We start from the raw sequence: 10961 nt of genomic DNA on the forward strand, positions 1-10961 counted from the left end.
TGGATGGCTAAAGTCCTTGGGCAATGGAACACAGAGAGAACTAAATCAATCCTATGACAGGTTGGTTGATTTAGACAGGTTGGTTCATCCTCCCTGAATGAAGTTCCAGACACAGCATCCTCTATCTCCCGGCTAACCCCTTCTGAGGATACCAGGGACTCTGCAATCATTTGCCTTCAGGAGAAGCTGTGGCCATCCATGGAGCTCGATTCCCATTGGTCCAGAGCTTTACCTGTGCTGCTGTTTCCCAACAGGAAGTTCAGTTGCCCTGCAGCTCAATCTCCATGGCAACCCTTGCTTTTGAGACACTGAATGGAAACTGCTGGCGTGGGGAGGCCAGTAGCAGAATACTGATTTGCCAAGGTGTCTGTAACAACGACTGCATCTCAGTACCTTTCCAGATACCCAAAGAGCTAAAAATACATCCAGCTCTGTCTAGGGCTCTCCAGCCAGGCTAAGCATCTTAAAGTGCATCTGTGCTGACTCTGACCTGCTAACGTTAGTTATCTTTGGTAACTTGGGCTTGGGGGACAGGGAGTGGAGAGCTGAATGCAAAATTGCAGAGCACAGGTCTGGGGGGGTGTGGTATGTTAGAGAGAAAAAGGTGGAGGAGTGAGGAGGATCTCCTGAGAGGAAACCAAGGGGTTGTGGAGGGACAGCCAGCAGAGCACATTGAATCCTGACTCTCTGCAGGGCGCCCGTGAACTAGCTGGCCCAACTCAGATGATCCAGGCATTTGTTCATTTGTTCATTCAGCAAACGTACATTAAGTCATACTCCGCTCCAGATTCTGTGTCAGGCACAGGGCTTACAGGTGTGAAAAAGAATGCACATGCTCCCTGTTCTTAGCAGAATTTACAGAATGTTTTGAGATTATCCTGGAAAGTGCAGACATACTACACGTACACCTGGAGTGAGCTTCTCCAACATGTAGGTTATTTTATCAATACATATAAGCTTGGCAGTGTTCCCAGCATATAACAGGTGGTGAGCGAATACTGGATCGAATGTCATGGGATGGAATCTAACGGCGTTGCTGCCGTGGCTGTGGCCTGTTTACCCCAGTGTAACAGCCCTCTTTGTGGGCCTCCCCGAGGCTCTGGCCCGCTCTGCAGTATGCGCTCGGGCTATGGCTATGATGTACTGTATTGGGGATAGATGAGGTGACTGCACCAGTCACCTGCTAAGGGAGCTCAGTGTAAGTGACAGGTTGAATTAATTCCTGGTCTCCTTGGCAGGATCTACAGACAGTCCTCCCCTCACCCCATTGCTTTCCCGTAATCACTGCACATGTCATTCAGTTAATCCTGCATTTCCCAGAGCAGGAAGCTGTGCAAAGTTTCGAGCAAGCAGTTCATGCCAGGGCTGCTCTCAAAAAGCAGGTGTCACATACCCAGCCCTGGTCCCCGCTCCAACACTGGCCTCCTCCACAAGGCGGATAAGCCACAGAAGGAGAAATGGAAAGTGATCACAACTCTTTGGGGCTGTTCTTGGATACACGGTAGGGGCTAAGCAGTCATATGAAGAGCCCACAAATGATGCACCAGATCATGTGAGGATGCCACCATGACCCTTACCGCCTTCCTGAGCCTTAGGGGATCAGACCTTGCAGCTGACTGGTTGGCTTGGAGCAGAGGGAAGGGGCTGGGCTCCTGGAGGCCCCCCAGATCCTTTGGGCTGTCTGGCTGAGAATGTAACCATGTAACCTAATTCTCTTTTTTGGCAAAGCAGCTCTGGATATGCCCGATGGGAGCATCCACTGCCCGAGGGAGCAGCTCTGCTTCTGGTTCCCTCCTGCAACTCTGTGGGCAAAACCGCAGTGGCGTCTCCTTCCGCCTTATTTCCTCTTGTGTGTGAGGTGATAGCAGGTCTTGGGTGGTTTTCCTTCCCCACCCTCTGTCCCCCGCTGGAGGAAGCATCCTGTGGCTACCTGGGGATTGGTCTGGAACTGATCACCTGCACTTACTGGTGGCTCCCTGCAGGGCCATGGGGTGGGACAGGGACCCTGCAGACCAAGACCCAGCATGAACTTTTGGGGGTTACTGGGAGGGTCCTCATTTGGACCAGGACCTCAGCCCTGCCAGTTGCTGGACTCACTGGGGGCTTCACCTGAGATGTTTCTTACCACCCCCCACTCTCTGACTCAAGCTGCCCTCAGGGCCGGCCCGTCTGATGACACCCCCGATAAGACACCAGCAGGACCCTTCTCATGGCTGGGGTCCTGGGGTGGAGGAAGAAACAGTAGAGAAAACCTAGCTGATCAGGGATACCATTTCAGGAAACAGATGATCCTATATCTGTGGCCCGGCAGAGGAAAGAGCCCTCCACGTGGGAACAGAAAATCTGAGTCTCAGTTCGGCTCTTCAACTAACCAGCTAGTCACCTTAGCTACAGCCTGTCCCCCAGAACCTGTATACCCACCTCACAAGGTTCTCAGGAAAATTCATCAAGACAATGGATATCCAAATGCTTTGAACAGTAACACACAAATGTGTGGAATTTATTCAACACCTGTTTTGTGGTTGGCACTGTGCTGGATGATATGGTAGATACTTGTAATATCTTGAGTTGACCTCTCAGGGCTGGAAGCAACATGACATCTCAGATGATTGGTTGTTGCTCTTTTTGAAACCGCACTCCTTCTGCAGTGGGACTTGAACCCACAATCCCTGACTCAGGAGGAGACTGGAACTCACTGTTTTGTTTTGTTTTTTTTAACATCTTTATTGGAGTATAATTGCTTTACAGTGTTGTGTTAGTTTCTGCTGTATAACAAAGTGAATCAGCTGTACATACACATATATCCCCATATCTCCTCCCTCTTGTGTCTCCCTCCCACCCCTCTACGTGGTCACAAAGCACTGAGCTGATCTCCCTGTGCTATGCGGCTGCTTCCCACTAGCTATCTATTTTACATTTGGTAGTGTATATGTGTCCATGCCACTATCTCACTTCGTTCCAGCTGACCCTTCCCCCTCCCCGTGTCCTCAAGTCCATTCTCTACGTCTGCGTCTTTATTCCTGTCTTGCCCCTAGGTTCTTCAGAAACTTTTTTAGATTCCATATATATGTGTTAGCATACGGTATTTGTTTTTCTCTTTCTGACTTACTTCACTCTGTATGACAGACTCTAGGTCCATCCACCTCACTACAAATAACTCAATTTCATTTCTTTTTATGGCTGAGTAATATTCCATTGTATATATGTGCCACATCTTCTTTATTCATTCATCTGTTGATGGAAACTTAGGTTGCTTCCATGTCCTGGCTACTGTAAATAAAGCTGCAATGAACATTGTGGTACATGACTCTTTTTGAATTATGGTTTTCTCAGGGTATATGCCCAGTAGTGGGATTGCTGGGTCGTATGGTAATTCTATTTTTAGTTTTTTAAGGAACCTCCATACCGTTCTCTCTACTGGGTGTATCAATTTACATTCCCACCAACAGTGCAAGAGGGTTCCCTTTTCTCCACACCCTCTCCAGCATTTATTGTTTGTAGATTTTTTGATGATGGCCATTCTGACCTGTGTGAGGTGATATCGCATTGTAGTTTTGATTTGCATTTCTCTAATGATTAGTGATGTTGAGCATCCTTTCATGTGTTTGTTGGCAACCTGTATATCTTCTTTGGAGAAATGTCTATTTAGGTCTTTTGCCCATTTTTGGATTGGGTTGGGTTTTTTTGATATTGTGCTGCATGAGCTGCCTGTAAATTTTGGAGATTAATCCTTTGTCACTTGCTTCATTTGCAAATATTTTCTCCCATTCTGAGGGTTGTCTTTTCGTCTTGTTTATGGTTTCCTTTGCTGTGCAAAAGCGTTGAAGTTTCATTAGGTCCCATTTGTTTATTTTTGTTTTTATTTCCAGTTCTCTAGGAGGTGGGTCAGAAAGGATCTTGCTGTGATTTATGTCATAGAGTGTTCTTCCTATGTTTTCCTCTAAGAGTTTTATAGTGTCTGGCCTTACATTTAGGTCTTTAATCCATTTTGAGTTTATTTTTGTGTATGGTGTTAGGGAGTGTTCTAATTTCATTCTTTTACATGTAGCTGTCCCGTTTTCCCAGCACCACTTTATTGAAGAGGCTTTCTTTCCTCCATTGTATATTCTTGCCTCCTTTATCAAAGATAAGGTGACCATATGTGCGGAACCCATGGTTCTTTTAATTGAAACCGCTCACCTGTGTCAGGACTTACTGAAGCTCAGTAAGCTTCAGTAAGCTTACTTGGTGCAGAAGGAATTTAGCAAGAGGCAAAGTGGCAGGCAGAGAGTGAGTTTATTACCATAAGATGCTCGTGAGAAATACAAGCGGGCGGTGAGAAGGTTTTGCCCCAAGGACTGAGAGGACTTTAATTTTATAAACAAAAGAAAAGTGGGAAGGGGGGAAGACCACCTTCTTCCTCATTCTTGGGCAGACATCAAAGTTTACATCATTAGTTCCTCCTTTGACCCTACATGGTTTGAACAGGACTGTCATGGCGCTATTTAAATCATCTGTATATTAGCAAAAATCTGGTGACATATACTAAAATATGGTAATTCATCTCAGGTTTTGGAATAATGTCCCCTTTCCCCCTTTTTTTCCCCTTCACCTATACTTCTGTCTTGGCTACATGCAGAAATGCTGCTCTTCAAGGACTATTAACTCCCTGACTTCACGTAACAGGATTCAGACCCCAAATCTATTGTCTTGTGTTTTAACTATCAGGGTTTTTGGCTTGAGTGTGTCTGGTGCTTGGATGCACCTGGTCTCCCTTCAAGGCAGTGTAAATTGTTGCTAGGTTACTGGATTCTTTTCCTGAGTGGTCATTAGCTTCCAACAGTTTCCGCAACTCCCTTAAAACTCCCTTTCTGTCCTTAATCCCCTACTGGGATTTCTAAACTGACTATTTCATTATCCTACTCTATCCCTATCATTTAGGGAAGGCAAGAGGGGGCAGGGACAAGGCCTACACGTCTGAAGTAAGCCAAAGCCATAACGAAGTGCCCTTATGTTTAATTAAAACAATGGGAGATTGGGAAGGAGAGAAAGGGAGAGATGGACATGGCCCAAAATGTCAGGGAAGGCTTTGTGGAGAAGCCCGTTTGAAGCTGGGCTGTGAAGATACTCAGTGTTGGCTTCAGCGAGCTGGCGGAGAGGATGGGGGCGAGAGAAGGGTGTGAGGGTGGAGAGACCTAGTGAGCACAGGTAAGGGTGCTGTGAGGGAAGACAGCCTACCCAGCAGGGAGACAAGACTGTAAAGCCTGGGCTTTGGCTCTGACTTCAGGTCTCTCCGTCGTTTGCCTTGGATGAGCTTAATTAGGCTTAGTCTTAGTTTCTTGACTGAGGAAAAAATTGCTAACAATACCTGCCTGAAATGACCAGTGTGAGGAGTATGTTAGATCCAGGCCACAGTTCTGCGGCTCGCTAGCTGCCTGACCCACACAAGATCACTTCTCCGAACCTCAGACTCCTTGTCTTTAGAGAGGGGATCACACCTCCTCCAGAGGGTGATGTTAGGACTAAAGGAGCTAATGTCATGAAATATTTGGCAGAATAAATGTCCAGTGAATGTGATAATACGCCAGATTCACTCCAGGGAGGTGGGCTGTTGGAAAGTTTTTGATCAGAGAGGAAGGGTTTGAGTCGAGCCCTCCGCCCTCCCCGCTATGACCCAGGGAGAGCATTTCTGAGTATCCAGGAGGGAAAGCCCAGTGGGGAGCAGGGCTTCTGTCCACCCCATCCCAGGCGGAAGCCAGCAAGTTAACCAGGCCAACCGCAGTCCTGCAGGGCGCACTCTCATCCCCTGAACCCAAGTGACCAATTTAATGACTGTAACCAAGGCAGGAAAGGAATTCAGAGCAGGCTGTCCTCTGGCAGTCACTCTTGGATTATGGGCCTCATTTCTTTGTTGGAAGAAAAAAGAAATCATTCTGGTGGATTTATTTTCCTGTCGGCACACTGAATCACAGAACCTGGACAGCCTTTCCCAGCCATGAAGCCTCTGAGTTCACCAAGTGCCCCCACTGAGACCTGGGAAAAGCAATGCACTCAAGCTGCCGGGGCCACTGGACTCTGGGCACCTGGACCAAGAGTGGAGGTGGGGGCAGTGGGCTGCACAGGCCCCAGGTTGATGCAGAGCCTGTCCCCCTCCCCCTCCCTTTCCTGTGACCACTCCTCAGAGAGCTACCCATAGTGGGCTTGGTCTCAAAAAATCCCCCTGATGGGGGCTCCCCCTTTCCCTCACTGGGTCAGGAGAGGCAGCCCGAGGTGAACAAGGACCCTGGACCCAGAAACACTGATGTCAAATCTCCTTTACTGATGAAGTAAGGAGTGGCCAGAGAGAGCCTTAACCTTTCCGTGTCCCGTTTTCTCTGCCTGCACAGTGGGATGCTGTCCTGCCCTGCTGGTCTCAAGGGGTTAATATGAGGACCATTTGGGTTAATGCTGTCTGTCATCCTATCACCTTACAAATAATCTCGAATGACCAAGTCACTTAAGTGCTTCCTTCTCTCTTGGGCAAATAATCCCAAATCCTTGCCCTCCAATCAAATTTGAATCCTGTCTCTCTGCAAATCATTTTCCTGTTTGTGGCCTGTGGAGCTTGAAGCCCTCTAAACAGACAGTCCTCTAAGCCAAGCTGGACTAGTGCACGGTTGGGGGTGGGGTGGCTGATGGCTTCACGGGGAGGTCCTGCCGCCACTCTGGCCTGGGCACCCCTACCTGCTGGCACTTCCCCCTACCCTCTGGCTGTGGGCAGCTGCCACCCCAGATACCCGGCTCTTTCTCTCTCCTTGCCCACCGCTCCAGCTCCCTCCCTGCCTGCTGTGTGGTCATCATCCACTTGTCCTGACATCAAAGACTGGAGTGTTAGCCAAGCCTGCAGGTGAGGCCAGCACATCCTGGCAATCCAGGGACTTGGCCTCAGGAGCAGCCACTTGCCTCCCTGCCCGTGGGCTGAGCTCAGCCTCCCCTTCCTCCTCCTAGAGCAGCCCCGTGTCCCTCCCAGAGGACACGGCTTCCCCTGGCCAAGCACCTCAGGAGAGGGTCCTACTTTCCTCTTTTCCCTCAGGTTCGAGCAGGGTGCCCAGGTGCGTGCCTCCCCCAGAGGAAGTGTGTGACTGTGGGATGACTGGGTGAATGAATAATTGTTGAAGGCCTCACAAAGAATTCCCCCCCTCCTTGGGATTTGGTTTTCCTCAGACATGAAATCCCTACCAACACTGAAAGCCCCTCCTCCCCTTCCTTGGGCCAGCCACGTGGGCATATTTCTCCAAGAGGATAATTCCATTGCTTTTCCTGGGAGTTTCCAACCCCAAAATGGCTCAGGCTTGCGCAGTGATGCCAAATGTAGCACAAAAATTATTCTGAGCAACTCACAGCCTGGTCTTACACAAATACTGAAGCAGAGGAGGATGATTCTGGCTTTCTCTTTCTTCGTTCCTGTCTTCCGTACTGTCATTGATTGAGTGAATCACTCATTGAATCATTGATTTAGTTACAGAGCCCCAGGCACTGGTAGGTATAGGTTATACAAAGGGACGACAGAAACGGTGCAGCCAGGAGGGAGTTTGTCTGTAAACCAAGAGAACAAAGTTCAGGGCTGCCTAGTACAGGGAGGCCCAGAAGCCCAGGGAAGCAAGGAGGAGGGACCCCTCCTGGGGGTGTGGCTGGGAAGACTTCTGGGTGGAGAAGAGGCTTTGGGGGGAGGCGGTCATGTGGGCCTAGCCAATGAATGAGGGGGGTCTGGTGATGTGGGAGGGGAAAGGGTGGGAGACCAGGGAGAGGGGAGCTGTGTCTGGGAACCATCTGGAAGACAGTGTTTCGTTTGACAGGACAAAAGGGGGAGTGATGACCCATTCTTCTGTCAGCAACTGATTCCTGCTAAAGTGTTAACTGCTCATTAAGGAAAGTGTTAAATGTTAATTAAAGGTGTAATTGTGAATGAAGCTTTAAGGTGTGGCCTCCTTTTGAGGACTGTATTTGTTTTCATCACCTGCTGCCTGGGAAGAATGTGGCCTTGGAATCAAGCCGACCTGGGTTCGAATTTGATTGCAGTCACTACCTATAACGTTGAGTACATCATTTAGTTTCTGGAACCTTCACTTTCTATAAAGTGGAGACAATAGTCTTCACCCCATAGGGTGGTTTTGTGGGTTAAATGAGATGTCATATGGAACCTAGCTCACAGCTAGTACAACACAGGTGCTCAGAAATCTTGCTTTTACCTCAAAAAATTAAATACAGAATTACTATATGATCCAGCAATTCCGCTTCTGGGCACATACCCAGAAGAACTGAAAGTTGAAGAGATATTCGCACACTTATTATTCACAAGAGCCAGAAGGGTGGAAGCAACCCAAGTGTTCATCAGTGGATGAAGGGATAAACAAAATGAAACAAAATGTGAGATCTCTCTCTCTCTCTCTCTCTCTCTCTCTCTCACACACACACAAAATGGAGTTTTTTCAGCCTTAAAAAGGAAGGAAATTCTGACACATGCTACAATATGGATGAACTTTGAGGACATTACGTTAAAATAATCACAGAAGGACAAATACCGCATGATTCCACTTAAATGAGGTACACTGAGTAGTCAAGTTCACAGAGACAGAAAGTAGGATGGTGGTTGCCAGGGCTGGGGGGGTGTGGAATGGGAAGTTGTTGTTTAATGGGTACAGAGTTTCAGTTTGGGGTGATGGAAAATTTCTGGAGATGGATAGTGGTGACGGTTGTACAACAATGTGAATGTATTATATTTAATGCCACTGAACTATACAGTTAAAATAATAAATTTTGTTGTGTACATTTTATTACAATTTTAAAAAGAGCAATGTTGCTTTTATTCTTATTCTCCAGCAGCAGAACCTCTACCAACTTCTCTTTTCTTTGTAAGGAAAGTAGACTAGAACAGGCTTGGTGTGACACTTCTGGAAGGTCACCAACCTGAGCTTGATGCCTAATTCTCAAGGGATCCTGCCCAGACTCCCAGAGAGGATTGATGAATCAATGTTCTGTCGAGGCTGAGGAGTCTATAGATCAGGCTCACTGGAAGGAAGCTGGCTGCAGGCTGGAGTAGGGCAGAGGGAGGGGAGGTGGATTAGCATTCACAGAGTGTCCACTGTGTGCTGGGCAGAGCGCTCAGCAGGTGCTAGGCATGCAAATGACAAGCTTCTGCCCTCAAGGAATTCGCAGTCATCTTCCACCTTTACCTGCCAGCTGGACTTCCCCACTGTGGAGATGGCCAGGAGGGTAAAGGGGAAGAGACACCGTTTGGCAATTGTCTACCTGGACTCAGGGCCCAAGATTTAACCAGGGCCCCCTGAAGACCTGGCTTCTGAGGCTAGAAGTCCTCTGTGTCCAGACCGTAAGGAGTAGTCAGAGTTGTCTGGGGGGATCTTCACAGTGCTGAGTCTGGCAGGAGCCCCGGCCATGGGGCAGCAAGGGAAGGGAAACCTACCTGGGCGCCCTGCTTCCGCCAGCACTCTGGGTGGGTGGGGCTGGGAGGACCTCCCCTTGAGCTGATTGAAGGAACTTGCTTTGGCCAGCATCCCCTTGGGATCACAGGCCCCAAGAATCGAAAATCTTCGTGGAGATCACCTAAATAGTTCACGGTCCTGGAAAGATCTCATCTTTCCTACATCCCCAACTTCCTGGCATATGGCAGATGAAGACCCTACTGCAAAGTGTAGTTGGCAGCTTAAACATAAGGTCCCAATTCTATGCAAGTGCTTTTTATTAATTCAACAAACATTTATTGAGCCCCTACTTAATACCCGGCATGTTAATAATTCAGTCTCTATACTTAAGCTGTACAAAAGTTAAGAGATATAAGTATAATTTCCAAAAAGTTAAAAGCACAAGTCTCATACAGATATGGAATGAACATGTGTCAAAGACTTTACTGAACTCACTGACTAACGAGGGAACCAATAAGATGACAAAGCTGGTTCAAAGAGCATTGAAGGGACTGAGATTTAAAGGAAAGGCACACCAAAATAATTTTTTTTTTTTTTTGGTTAGAGACAAATTTGGTAAATATCCTACAGGGTAATAAAACAGGGATTATCTCTCTTATTGGACAGAAATCATTTGAATCTCTACAGGCAAAAATCTACAAGTTAACATGTATTTCATGGTCTGAGCCCTTCATTAATAAGAGCAAATGACAGGGCTTCCCTGGTGGCGCAGTGGTTGGGAGTCCGCCTGCCGATGCAGGGGACGCGGGTTCGTGCCCTGGTCCGGGAGGGGCTGGGCCTGTGAGCCATGGCCTCTGAGCCTGCGCGTCTGGAGCCTGTGCTCCGCAATGGGAGAGGCCACAACAGTGAGAGGCCCGCGTACCGCAAAAAAAAAAAAAAGATCAAATGACAAAGTCAAACAATGAACTTGTCTTCTAGAGCAGTGCTATCTGACAGTATGTAACGTGGGTCAGGCGTGTAATTTAAGTTTTTCTAGTAGCCACATTAAAAATTAAAAGCAAATAGGTGAAACTAATTTTAAGAATATATTTTATTTAATCCAATATGTCCAAGATATTGTCAGTTTGACATGTGGTATTAGCCACATTTCAAGGGCTCGATAGCCATGTGTTGATAGCACGGTTCTAGACAATTAAATAATCTTCCTGTAGGTCTGTTATACAAAGCTTCAGTATGACACTGAAGGAACATACAGTCATCCCCTTGGCCTTATCTAAATTTCAGGTAATTTTCCCCAACATACCTACTTAGGTCCCTGTGACCTAGTTGGCAGGGGTATGGGAAAGGTGAGTCCAAACAGTGGCCCTTAAAAGATGGCCATATAACCATCCAGTGCAACAAATGGTCTTGGACAGCTGTATGGGAGCCGTGAGGGCCCAAAGTTTTGCTGGTGGGATGGGATGGATCAGAGAAGACTTCACAAAGGATAAGTGGCTTTCACTCCAAGCAAGGGGAAGAGTGCAACCAAAAGCAGGACAGTGCACAGGTCAAACAACACTCTTT

Source organism: Lipotes vexillifer, unplaced genomic scaffold, assembly GCF_000442215.2.
Source record: "Lipotes vexillifer unplaced genomic scaffold, Lipotes_vexillifer_v1.1 scaffold393, whole genome shotgun sequence".
Lineage (NCBI taxonomy): Eukaryota > Metazoa > Chordata > Mammalia > Artiodactyla > Lipotidae > Lipotes > Lipotes vexillifer.